This window comes from Crinia signifera, unplaced genomic scaffold (assembly GCF_055691185.1).
Source record: "Crinia signifera unplaced genomic scaffold, ASM5569118v1 HAP2_SCAFFOLD_63, whole genome shotgun sequence".
NCBI lineage: Eukaryota > Metazoa > Chordata > Amphibia > Anura > Myobatrachidae > Crinia > Crinia signifera.
The window spans coordinates 402,934-416,891 of NW_028142525.1; the positions used below are offsets into that span (position 1 = coordinate 402,934).

A 13,958-nucleotide genomic window follows, 5' to 3' on the forward strand; every position below is an offset into this window, starting at 1 on the left:
TGTTAAATGGCCCACCATACCCGATTTTTGATTGTATACCCACCCTGATGGGTAATTTGTATGTGAAATGGCACCCCATTGTTAACGCCACCCCACAATGAACGCCAACCCGAAGCATGGCGAGGGGTGGAGGTATGCGTCCTCCGACCTTTTCATACCCCCACTATCCACGTCCGCGTGGAGTTGACTTTATATAGTGTGGCGAGCCCCCGAGCCCGAAGCGTGGCGAGCGCAGCGAGCCTGAAGCGTGGCGAGTGCACGCGTAATACCTGTGAAGTAATGCGCGTCCGCTCGCCACGCTTCGGGCACTATATAAAATCAACTCCACGCCGATGTGGATAGTGGGGGTATGAAAAGGTAGGAGGATGTGTACCGCCGCCCCTCGTGGGCTCGCCACGCTTTGGGTTGGCGTTGATCATGGGGTGGCGTTAACAATGGGGGGGCAGTTGACCCATCAGGGTGGGTATACAATGAAAATTGGGGTCTAGGGGGGCATTTTACATTGGTTCCAATGTAAAAATCGGTTAGATCGCATCGCATGCGATTTGGTTGGCATGCGATGTGATCTACGCGATTTTTCAGGACCCGATGGATACAATTAAAATCGTTGGCGCCGTGCTAGGAAACAAGTACTGAAAAGACCAATTTTCAGGGCTGTGACCGCTCCCCCAGACTCCTGTACTTACTCCGATGCAGAATGGGAGATTTTGGACTACATTTGGAAACCCCCCTCTAAAAATCCTGCATTTGCCACTGCTGCCAGTGGTGGAATTCCAATGCTGTGGGCAATTACCAGGTCAATAGCTATTGCATGCAGTCAGTGGTGCCGATAAAGGGGGTACTAATTACCAGTCTGATGGAGGGGCCCAATGGGGCCCCATTACCTGCCAGCAGCAGCTCTTCTCAATCCAGAACATGCTTCCATGTGCTGGGCTGCAGTGTGGCCAGGGTGGTGATTAAAGTGCTATTTTTCTCTAGATTTTAACTAAAGGGTGCATGGCCACGCCCCCTGAAACGTGCCGGGGCCCAGCTAGGCTCTGTACTACCCAGCATGCAATAGGCGCCTGACGTTGGCACGTCTTTGTTACACATCTTCATCATCCAGCACATTGGTCCTTTCACTTTTGATGAGCACATTTTCACCTTCCAGTTTTCAGTGGGGCTGATGCATGTAACGAGCACCTGGAAATGGGGAGGCCTTGGTACTTTTCTCATGTTTTATAGTAACACTTGTCCATATAACAGGACTATGATTTGTCACATGCTGTGCAGTGCAGTCCCCCAGTTATTGCAGGCGTTCTCCATCGTCACATTAATGCATATATACAGATGGAGCCCTCCCCAGCCAGCCTTCTCTGGAGAGCCACGGTGAGCCAAGGCCTATTGTTCTCAGCAGCAATACAATACAGTACGGGATTAGCACAGTAATCCTATTACTCACTTAATCCTATTAAAGGTCTAGATGAGGATGGCTCTATCTGTAGGAGCCGATTCAGACCCATTAGTTAAGGTCCAAATTCGTCCCCGATCCCGATGTTCGGGGTTTGCACATGTGTGAATATGCGCATCCGCAAACCCAGGGCGCAAGTAGCCTAGGCAAGTTTCACACTCGCCGGCCCGTTGGCTCAGGGAGAGGCGGGAACCGGCGGACAGCAACAGGGGAACGTACCCATAAAAACGCTCCCCTGCTAACGTCTATGCCTGAGCGGACCCCGGGCGGCTATGCTGCAACAATACGAACAGGACTGAATCGGGCCCATAATGTCAATTCATCCAACCTTTCTATTGTTCACAAAAAAAATTCTAAAAATCGCTTGTATGTAGGTCGGTGTTTTTAAAAAGGTGCAAAAAAAAAAATGACTCCACAATAAAATCACTTAACGTTTATGATATTTACAATCAAATCTATAATTTATTTTTATGGGCATTTTCGTTTTGTTGTAGAAAATAGGTTCCTGGCAGATTTATTATGGATTCACTTACCAGGGGAAACGCCAAAGGCAATATCACACAATAGTGAATATAAGAATGTAGTTTATACATTTCATTAACTTGTGCTCTGGTGGTCAGCATAGTATGGCATCTTATGGGCATCTTATGCCCAGGATGCACACACCGGACCCCTCCTCATCAGCTGACACCAAGGCAGGACTAGCAATCTGACAAATGTCATAAGGACCAATGGCCTGATGCACCGTTCAGACAGTCTTGAGGCCTTTTCCCAGCAGTTCTGCCAGACTGGTATGCGCATATTGGGCCGTGGCATGTGACCACACCCCCTGTTTGTGTGCATACACAGACAGAAGGAATGCCAGGGCTTAAGTTTAGCCCCAGTTTATCCCTGACAGCATCAGTGGTGAACCATTTACACCTGAAAAGGATGCAGTTCTAGGATTCCCTCCAGTCTCTCTTCTACCGTGTTCCATGCATGTCGTTATCGCATGCGGAGCAGCTTACAGAGGTAAATAGGCCCAAAGTTTGCAGTGAGATGCGGAACGACCAACTCCCCTATGCGGCAATTTGTGTGGAAATTAAAAGTATTTCTGAACACATCCCGGAAGGATCGGAGGCTCTGGATCTCTGCATGGACTCCATACTCTGAGGCCGCCAGCTCGAGGGCTCTCTCCACTACGCACTCGTTCTGGAGTTGGGAAAGAGAGCAAGTGGCGTACACCACCTCTCCTCCTGGTGCCGCAGCCCGAAGGCCGGATCTGTGGGGAAATAAGAGAGAATCATTCTCCGTACAAGACAATCTGAACGGTGGCAACATTTTACCTCTAGAATAACATAATAAGAATAGCAAGGAAACACACACACAGTATAGGGGGTCGATCCTAGGGTGCGAGGTGCCGTTCCCACAAAGCTTAAACGCCAGCAACGACTCCCGATTTTGCACCCTACAGAGGCTGGTTTCACACAGAATTCTCTCTATAGGCGATCGAGCACTTTTTGTCTGAATTCCAGCCGTCCCGATGATTTGTAAGTATCTTTTTAGAGAACCACCACAAACATTCAAAAAGTTGTGGCAAGATAGAAGAAATGGAAGTTTTCCATAATCACTTCAGAGGAGCTGATACTTGTAGTGCCACACTACAAAAAAAAACCTCTGCCATTTAATATGCAGTAAAATTGAAGTTCTTAGCATAATTTTAGCAAAAATGATGCAAGATCACTAACATTCAGAAGGTTCAAGTCCAGACTGCAGGACACCGGGCCAGCACAATCACACTGCCTCAAGGCATCAAACTAGTAACAAGGGGGTAGATGAATGAAGCAGTGATAAGGGAGGAGTAGTGAGCCAGAGGGGAAGTGGCCCACTGCAACCAATCAGCACCGAAGTAACAGCTATAATTTGCATAATATAAAATTATACAGAGCAGCCGATTGGTTCTCATGAGCCATTTCTCCTCTGTTTCACTTCTACTCCCATATCACTGCTGCATACATCTACCCCACAATCCCTTGGGGAGGGGGGGGGTGATCTGTACTTAAACCTAAGGAATACTAAGCCTCTAATGAGGTCACCTGGTCAAGTAGACATCACAATCAGTTTAGGCAGATTGTTGGGACCACATGTAAAGAGCCTTTTGGTTCTTAAGGAAGAGGCAAGTGCAAGTCAGGCCATGTATGTGGAAACATGGATGCTAACCAAAGAAGAATAAGGCGTTCACCATGTTATAAATCAGGATACGAGAGAGACAGCAGAGCTCAACAAAATTCTCTAAAATCTAGGAGCCAGCATCAAGGATATACAGGTTAAGTATCCAAAATTCTCAGGACCAGAACGCATTCCATATTTTGGAAAAAAAAATAATTTTAATGAGATATCTTGCATTTATGTTGTATATGCACATCAAACACGTGTGATACACACAAATAATATATCTGTGCATGAAACAAGGTTATAAACATGAAACAAAGTCTGTGTACTATCTCAGGCAATCATTTTCATGCACATATTTAGCGCCAGTTACATATCATGTCCCCAGTAGTGCCAGTTACATATCATGTCCCCAGTAGTGCCAGTTACATATCATGTCCCCAGTAGTGCCAGCTACATATCATGTCCCCAGTAGTGCCAGTTACATATCATGTCCCCAGTAGCGCCAGTTACATATCATGTCCCCAGTAGTGCCAGTTACATATCATGTCCCCAGTATGCCCATTACATATCATGTCCCCAGTAGCGCCAGTTACATATCATGTCCCCAGTAGTGCCAGTTACATATCATGTCCCCAGTAGTGCCAGTTACATATCATGTCCCCAGTAGTGCCAGCTACATATCATGTCCCCAGTAGTGCCAGTTACATATCATGTCCCCAGTAGCGCCAGTTACATATCATGTCCCCATTAGTACCAGTTACATATCATGTCCCCAGTATGCCCATTACATATCATGTCCCCAGTAGCGCCAGTTACATATCATGTCCCCAGTAGTGCCAGTTACATATTATGTCCCCAATAGTGCCAGTTACATATCATGTCCACAGTAGCGCCAGTTACATATCATGTCCCCAGTAGGCCCAGTTACATATCATGTCCCCAGTAGCGCCAGTTACATATCATGTCCCCAGTAGTGCCAGTTACATATCATGTCCTCAGTAGCGCCAGTTACATATAATGTCCCCAGTAGCGCCAGTTACAGATCATATCCCACGTAGTGCCAGTTACAGATGTCCCCAGTAGTGCCATTTACATATCATGTCCCCAGTAGCGCCAGTTACATATTATGTCCCAGTAGTGCCAGTTACATATCATGTCCCCAGTAGTACCAGTTACATATCATGTCCCCAGTATGCCCATTACATATCATGTCCCCAGTAGCGCCAGTTACATATCATGTCCCCAGTAGTGCCAGTTACATATCATGTCACCAGTAGGCCCAGTTACATATCATGTCCCCAGTAGCGCCAGTTACATATCATGTCCCCAGTAGGCCCAGTTACATATCATATCATGTCCCCAGTAGCGCCAGTTACATATCATGTCCCCAGAAGTGCCAGTTACATATCATGTCCCAGTAGCGCCAGTTACATATCATGTCCCCAGTAGCGCCAGTTAAATAACATGTCCCCAGTAGTGCCAGTTACATATCATGTCCATAGTAGTGCCAGTTACATATCATGTCCCCAGTAGCGCCAGTTACATAACATGTCCCCAGTAGTGCCAGTTACATATCATGTCCCCAGTAGCGCCAGTTACATAACATGTCCACAGTAGTGCCAGTTACATATCATGTCACCAGTAGGCCCAGTTACATATCATGTCCCCAGTAGCACCAGTTACATATCATGTCCCCAGTAGTGCCAGTTACATATCATGTCCCCAGTAGCGCCAGTTACATATCATGTCCCCAGTAGCGCCAGTTACATATGTCCCCAGTAGCGCCAGTTACATATCATATCCCTAGAAGTGCCAGTTACATATCATGTCCCCAGTAGCGCCAGTTACATATCATGTCCCCAGTAGCACCAGTTACATATCATGTCCTCAGTAGTGATGGTACAGATGTCCCCAGTAGAGACAGCTACATTATCATGTCCCCAGTAGTGCCAGTTACATATCATGTCCTCAGTAGTGCCAGTTACATATCATGTTCCCAGTAGTGCCAGTTACATATCATGTCCTCAGTAGTGCCAGTTACATATCATGTCCCCAGTAGTGCCAGTTACATATCATGTCCTCAGTAGTGCTGGTACAGATGTCCCCAGTAGGTTTTTAGCCCCACACACACAAAAAAATTACATTCTGGAGATTATGGTTTATGGAATAATTTGGAGAACGGATATTTGGATAAGGGATACTCAACCTGTAATTATATTATTACCCAGATCCGTTCCAAAGAAAATCATTGAATACTGTACAGATGTACAGTATTCAAGCCGCCATCCCCTGCCCCGCACCATCTGTATGCCGGAAGGTGACGTGCACACGAGGTGCGCGCGCGTCCCCTTCCGACGGTGCTGCCCTCGGTCGCCCGGTGCCCACACCGGGCGACCGCACCCCCCGCAGTGCCCTCGGGTCCCCCCCAGCCCCCTCGAGCGGGAGGGGGACAGTATTGCGTCCGCCTTGCCTCCCGGATACTGAGACGCGCGTGCGTGGGGGATGCACGCGCGTCTCAGTCAGTTGGAGCGCCGTGTTGCTGGCGGATCGCCAGCAGCATGCTGCTGTCGATTCGCCAGCAAGAGTAAGGCCGGCTACATCTGTAGTTCTAAAATTCCTGGCATAATACAGAGACCTGGGTATCAGTGACTTACACCAGGAGCATAGTCTGCAGCAGTGGCACCTATGACGCTGCTTTGTCCTCATACGATGGAAGATGTTGTTCTCCTCCTCTAGAAGGGAATGCCGGTCTGTGGTACATGGAGTATCTACCGGAATCTGCAGATCCAAGATGAAGAATTATATTCTAAAACAACACTGGGCACAGTGGTGGGGGAGGGGATCTATGGGCCTGCAACCAGCAGTGGCTTGTTGGCTTAGCTTAGACATGCAGGGGCTGAACAACACACAGTAGGAAACACTAGGGAAATATACAGTAGGTGACATCCACTCTAGTACATACCTCCCAAGTGTCACGATTTCAGCGGGACAGTCCCGATTTTCGGGTCCTGTCCCGCTGTCCCACCCGCGGCCGGCATTGTCCCGCTGCGGGGGGTGGCAGTTGGGAGCCCCCCCAAGCTGATTGAATAGACGCTGTGTGCATGCGCACAGCGTCTATTCGCGGCCAAAAATGGGTTTCGGCTAATTTGCATAAGCCGCACCCTCATTTGCATAGGCCCACCCCCTTTCCAGGCGTGTCCCTTTTCCAGCAGCCAAGAAGTTGGGAGGTATGCTAGTATCCCAGTGTAACCCAGTGACCAGAAAACACAACCTGCACAGCTTGCAGGGTTGTAGCCAGAAAGCACTGATAATGGTCATTGGATCTCTGCCATTTTTTACCTAACGTTTTGTGTGAACAGCTGGGAGGGAGAGATTACAGCCCCCCTTTATGGTCCTGACCACTCCAGTTTTACCCTAGGGAGATACATTACCCCCCCCCCCCCCCCCCCCCCCCGTGCCTGCCGGCAAGCGATGCACCAAATATGTTTTAAGAGACAGAGTCAGGATTGTCCCCATCTATGCACAGGGGCCACGATAAGAGCACATCTGCTCCTTACTGTATGCGTGCTGTGTATGTGTGTTGTGTGTATGTATATATGCTGTGTGTGTGTATATATATGCTGTGTGTGTATGTATATATGCTGTGTGTATGTATATATGCTGTGTGTGTATGTATATATGCTGTGTGTGTATGTATATATGCTGTGTATGTGTGTATGTATATATGCTGTGTGTGTGTGTGTGTATATATGCTGTGTGTATGTGTGTATGTATATATGCTGTGTGTATGTATATATGCTGTGTGTGTGTATGTATATATGCTGTGTGTATGTATATATGCTGTGTGTGTGTATGTATATATGCTGTGTGTGTGTGCATGTATATATGCTGTGTGTGTATGTATATATGCTGTGTGTGTGTGCATGTATATATGCTGTTTGTATGTATATATGCTGTGTATGTGTGTTGTGTGTAGGTATATATGCTGTGTGTATGTATATATGCTGTGTGTATGTATATATGCTGTGTGTGTATATATGCTGTGTGTATGTATATATGCTGTGTGTATGGTGTGTGTGTGTGTGTATATATGCTGTGTGTGTATGTATATATGCTGTGTGTGTATGTATATATGCTGTGTGTGTATGTATATATGCTGTGTATGTGTGTTGTGTGTATGTATATATGCTGTGTGTATGTATATATGCTGTGTGTATGGTGTGTGTGTGTGTGTATGTATATATGCTGTGTGTGTATGTATATATGCTGTGTGTATGTATATATGCTGTGTGTATGGTGTGTGTGTGTATGTATATATGCTGTGTGTGTATGTATATATGCTGTGTATGTGTGTTGTGTGTATGTATATATGCTGTGTGTATGTATCTATGCTGTGTGTGTATGTATATATGCTGTGTGTATGGTGTGTGTGTGTGTGTGTGTGTATGTATGTATATATGCTGTGTGTATGTGTGTGTATGTATATATGCTGTGTGTATGGTGTGTGTGTTTTTATCCTTAGTGGGTCTCCCCTTATCTTAAGTACCCCAAGCTCCCTGGATCCTTAGGGCCGGATTCAGAGTTGATCACAAAAGCAAAATCTTTCTCAAAAGGGTAAAACCATGCTGCGCTGCAGGTGGGGCAGATGTAACATGTGCAGAGAGACCTGGGTAACACCATGCTGCGCTGCAGGTGGGGCAGATGTAACATGTGCAGAGAGAGATTTGGGCGAGTTATTTGTTTCTGTGCAGGGTAAATATTGGATGCTTTATATTTACACTGCACATTAGAATTCACTTTGAACACACCCCACCCAAATGTATCTCACTTTGCATGTTACATCTGCCCCACCTGCAGTGCAGCAGGGTTCTTCCCAATTGAGAAAGATTTTGCGTTCTATCCCCAGTGACCACTTGAGTCTGCAGACCCCCCTTTCCCCACTGTAGGTCTCCAGCCTGGCATTTAGGGGAGATCACTAGTTTCCTGTGACTTGGAGATGGCATCTTATCTCGGGTCAGCCCACCGTGTGAACAAGGTAAGTTCCAGATCTGACCCGGGACTTTGGTGGGAAGGGGTAGACGTTATAAGTTACACTGCACATAAGGCGCATTGTCGGGTGCAGTAAGAGTGGAGGAGATAAATAATAAGCAGCAAAGAGAAGGTTCATGTTTATAATACCCCTTTCACATCGCACCTAATTACCGGGTACAAGCCGGTTTCTTGCCGGTTCGACCCGGTAATTAGGGCGATGTGAAAGGGGTTTCCGGGTCCCGCAATCGGGTTGCAACACGGCAATACGAACTGGTAAAAAAGAAGGGTTCTTACCATTTCATTGCCGTGTTGCTGTGCAGTATGAATGGGTTAAACGGGTCGACCATTTTCCCGTTCACACAATGGAGGAGACAGCGCTTGGAGCAGCGCCAGCTCTCTCTCCGATGACGCGCTGACACTGTTGCAGTGTGAACATGCACATGCAGGGTCGCACTGGGACTGAACCAGTTAAAAGTCCCGGTGCGACCCTGGATTTGCGATTTGAAAGCGGCATTAGAGACAAGTTACATAATAAGGGATATATATGCTGTGTGTGTATGTATATATGCTGTGTGTATGTATATATGCTGTGTGTGTATGTATATATGCTGTGTATGTGTGTTGTGTGTATGTATATATGCTGTGTGTGTGTGTATATATGCTGTGTGTGTATGTATATATGCTGTGTGTATGGTGTGTGTGTGTGTGTGTGTATGTATATATGCTGTGTGTATGTGTGTGTATGTATATATGCTGTGTGTATGGTGTGTGTGTATGTATATATGCTGTGTGTGTATGTATATATGCTGTGTATGTGTGTGTTGTGTGTATGTATATATGCTGTGTGTGTATGTATATATGCTGTGTGTATGGTGTGTGTGTTTTTATCCTTAGTGGGTCTCCCCTTATCTTAAGTACCCCAAGCTCCCTGGATCCTTAGGGCCGGATTCAGAATTGATCACAAAAGCAAAATCTTTCTCAAAAGGGTAAAACCATGCTGCGCTGCAGGTGGGGCAGATGTAACATGTGCAGAGAGACCTGGGTAACACCATGCTGCGCTGCAGGTGGAGCAGATGTAACATGTGCAGAGAGACCTGGGTAACACCATGCTGCGCTGCAGGTGGGGCAGATGTAACATGTGCAGAGAGACCTGGGTAACACCATGCTGCGCTGCAGGTGGGGCAGATGTAACATGTGCAGAGAGACCTGGGTAACACCATGCTGCGCTGCAGGTGGGGCAGATGTAACATGTGCAGAGAGACCTGGGTAACACCATGCTGCGCTGCAGGTGGGGCAGATGTAACATGTGCAGAGAGACCTGGGTAACACCATGCTGCGCTGCAGGTGGGGCAGATGTAACATGTGCAGAGAGACCTGGGTAACACCATGCAGCGCTGCAGGTGGGGCAGATGTAACATGTGCAGAGAGACCTGGGTAACACCATGCTGCGCTGCAGGTGGGGCAGATGTAACATGTGCAGAGAGACCTGGGTAACACCATGCTGCGCTGCAGGTGGGGCAGATGTAACATGTGCAGAGAGACCTGGGTAACACCATGCTGCGCTGCAGGTGGGGCAGATGTAACATGTGCAGAGAGACCTGGGTAACACCATGCTGCGCTGCAGGTGGGGCAGATGTAACATGTGCAGAGAGACCTGGGTAACACCCTGCTGCGCTGCAGGTGGGGCAGATGTAACATGTGCAGAGAGACCTGGCTAACTCCATGCTGCGCTGCAGGTGGGGCAGATGTAACATGTGCAGAGAGAGATTTGGGCGAGTTATTTGTTTCTGTGCAGGGTAAATATTGGATGCTTTATATTTACACTGCACATTAGAATTCAGTTTGAACACACCCCACCCAAATGTATCTCTCTTTGCATGTTACATCTGCCCCACCTGCAGTGCAGCAGGGTTCTTCCCAATTGAGAAAGATTTTGCGTTCTATCCCCAGTGACCACTTGTGTCTGCAGACCCCCCTTTCCCCACTGTAGGTCTCCAGCCTGGCTTTTAGGGGAGATCACTAGTTTCCTGTGACTTGGAGATGGCATCTTATCTCGGGTCAGCCCACCGTGTGAACAAGGTAAGTTCCAGATCTGACCCGGGACTTTGGTGGGAAGGGGTAGACGTTATAAGTTACACTGCACATAAGGCGCATTGTCGGGTGCAGTAAGAGTGGAGGAGATAAATAATAAGCAGCAAAGAGAAGGTTCATGTTTATAATACCCCTTTCACATCGCACCTAATTACCGGGTACAAGCCGGTTTCTTGCCGGTTTGACCCGGTAATTAGGGCGATGTGAAAGGGGTTTCCGGGTCCCGCAATCGGGTTGCAACACGGCAATACGAACTGGTAAAAAAGAAGGGTTCTTACCATTTCATTGCCGTGTTGCTGTGCAGTATGAATGGGTTAAACGGGTCGACCATTTTCCCGTTCACACAATGGAGGAGACAGCGCTTGGAGCAGCGCCAGCTCTCTCTCCGATGACGCGCTGACACTGTTGCAGTGTGAACATGCACATGCAGGGTCGCACTGGGACTGAACCAGTTAAAAGTCCCTGGATTTGCGATTTGAAAGCGGCATTAGAGACAAGTTACATAATAAGGGATACAATTAGCTAACAGCTAATCCTGATTTTGTTACCCTGACCAACACTGATCACTGATTGGTCACTTCCACAGGCAGCCTCATTTAAAGGAGGTTTAGAAGGGTTGTGGATTTTAATATCCTTATCTTTTATCTTCGTTGCTTATTGTGTTCTACGGTGGAGTGTGTGGTAGTATACCTGCGCACCCAGTGATTAGCTGCAAAGCACTAGGCACGGTCTGACTTCACCGTCCTGATAAATAGACAGTCATAAAAAGTAGGTTTTTGTGCTGAGCTCTATTGTGTTCTACGGACAGACAGCCACTTACCCTGTCATACATGCCCTCCTCTGGCCAGTCTGTGCCATCCCACGAGGTGACACGCACTCTGTCCTCTGTATGCAACTCTTGTGGGATGTAGGCCTGTGGGACCCTGCGCAGGCGGTTGCAGCGGGAAATAGAGGAGTCGTTGGCTGCAAGGTATGCCTGAGGGGGACTAAAGAAAGAGTAGGGCAGGGGGGGCAGAGGCGGTCCTGCAGCGATGCATAACCCACAGCAGAGAGAGCCGACACCGGGAAGGGTGATCCCTGGAGAGGACAAGGGCCTGTGAGCTGCTGACCTGTAAGGAGCGGGGGCTGCGCAGCTGTGTGACCAGGAATGGCGCCAGGAGAGCCAGGCTCCTCCAAGTCCCCTACTGCTGCCGGCCAGAGGGAAGGGAACCGCGCTGCCCCCACTAGCTGCCAACCACAGGAGGAGCCCCAAACCCGGAGAGAACAGAATGATGGGTGCTGCCGAGGTGTCCTACATAGTGCCTGCCTGTGGAGGAGCCGAGAGGGTGAAGACTAGAACCTCGAGGAAGAAGGTGCTGAGGGGGTAAATTACCTGGGAGCACACCCAGCCGGAGGATTCTCCCGGGGTTGCTCCGAAGAAGATAGAGGACGCAGCAAGTGGAGAACAAGGACTGCAGGCACCGCGGAGGACACCCGCTCTTGAGGAAGGATACGCAAAGGACCCCTAGCTGGAGACCTGTAGAAGCCCCCTCAGTGGTGCGGAGCTGCCCCTAGAGTTGCCTGTCCGAAAGTGTGTTATGAACACTAGGCAACATCAAGGACAAGAGCCGCGCAGAGGACAGGTGACAGCCCAGCGGAGGAGAGGACAGAGGAAGATCCCCAGCCTTATAGGAGCCGGGGGCGGAAGCAGAGGCCGACCCAGAACAGGACGACAGGCGGAGCCATGGACGACCCAGCACCTCCTGCTGCAGGAGCCGATGACACAGGACACAACAACAAGACAGAGATCCTCTGGGAGCAGCCACAGCCATTACACCGCAACTGCGGAGCGCAGCATCCCGGGCGTGCTGTGTAGCGAATCCAGAGGGACTTGTGATGCAGTGGCGGTGAGTACCCCCTAATCCCGGGTGCTTGTGGCCCTCCTTCCTGATATTTCCCCATATATTAATAGGTACGTGTGTCATATTGCAGGTTGTTTTATTAGTGATCTATCTAAAGTGCAAGAGTAATGCAGGTATTTCACAATTTTATATATATATATATATATATATATATATATATATATATATATTATGTACACAATTACACACTTTGGATGAGATGTTTTTGGCATTTTGGACTGGCTCCCATCGACCAATCGGGTTCTTCCTGAACTTACCCACCTCCTTTTGGCAGACTATGGTTTGATCTTGGTGTCTCGCAATAATTGGGTCTTCCTAGTTTGTGGTATCTTATACGCAGTAATGAAGGTGGTGATCCCTTATCTATTATTACATTGGCATACGTGTGGGAGGGTGACTATAGCGGGACTTAAACTTGAGTGGAATTGAAGGTGTTAATATAAGCATGCAAAGGTCCTAATTTATCAAGGAGTGATAAAACTCACTGTGAATGATAACACATGTTACGTATGATAAATAGTGCTCCAACCAATCCTCCCCAACCGCCATGTTTTCAGCCCCTGTCATTTGTTTTAAAAAATGACTGTTAGGGGCGGATTGGCTGGTGTACCAATTATCATACGCAACAAGTGTTATCAGTCATGACGATTGTTATCACTCGTTGAAAAATGAGTAACTCTGTAGCGCTTTTAGAGGCTCCTACCCCTCGGCCTGCATGAAGAAGGACTGAGTGTGCGTCCATGTTGCTTTTACTGCAACGTCACCGAGACCCGGTGAACGTGCAGGTCATTGGTTATGTAGCTAAAATCGGACTGCATGTTCAGCCTATGGGGGTGGTCGATAACAATATTAAGTGTACACAAGCCCTTGTGAGCGATATTATTATTATTTTTTACATACTAACGTGTGCATGGGACGTCACATTTATCTAGCACTGTCCATAATGTGACAATATGCAGCTCATTGGTTGCTGAGGCCAACTCCTCTTTCGCATTACTGGCCAGATTTCCTCCTCTCTGCATTCCACAGCATTGATCTTGCTAACGATGTCCTCAAGCACGGCCGACAGAGGATGTTGCTGACTATGTTTGGGAGTGCGCATAGTCAGCCATGTAGGGGGTAATTCACTCCTGATTGCAAGACTAAAAATGTGGAGGCCGGGCGATTAAGGAATGTCTGCGCATGCATATAGGTCCTAGTGCTCAGGCCATCCACTGATGAAATACAGCGTTTTTTTATTTATTTTTATAATCAGTGTCCATAAGCAAGATGATTGACAGGAACCCAGTGTTTGGGGGTATGACCCGTCCGTTTTCTGAACGTGTCTGGGA

General features: G+C 47.9%; 1 pseudogene across 1 annotated transcript; it reads right to left on the reverse strand.

Annotated features, from left to right (window-relative positions):
- Positions 1–1,868: 1,868 nt before the first annotated feature.
- On the reverse strand, positions 1,869–13,729 carry LOC146055908 (5-cytosine rRNA methyltransferase NSUN4-like; annotated as a pseudogene). The gene is made up of 4 exons (XR_014468985.1): positions 13,625–13,729; positions 11,547–12,017; positions 6,259–6,382; positions 1,869–2,711 (listed from the first exon to the last, which is right to left on the reverse strand). The product of XR_014468985.1 is annotated as a 5-cytosine rRNA methyltransferase NSUN4-like (transcript).
- Between the last annotated feature and the right edge of the window lie 229 nt (positions 13,730–13,958).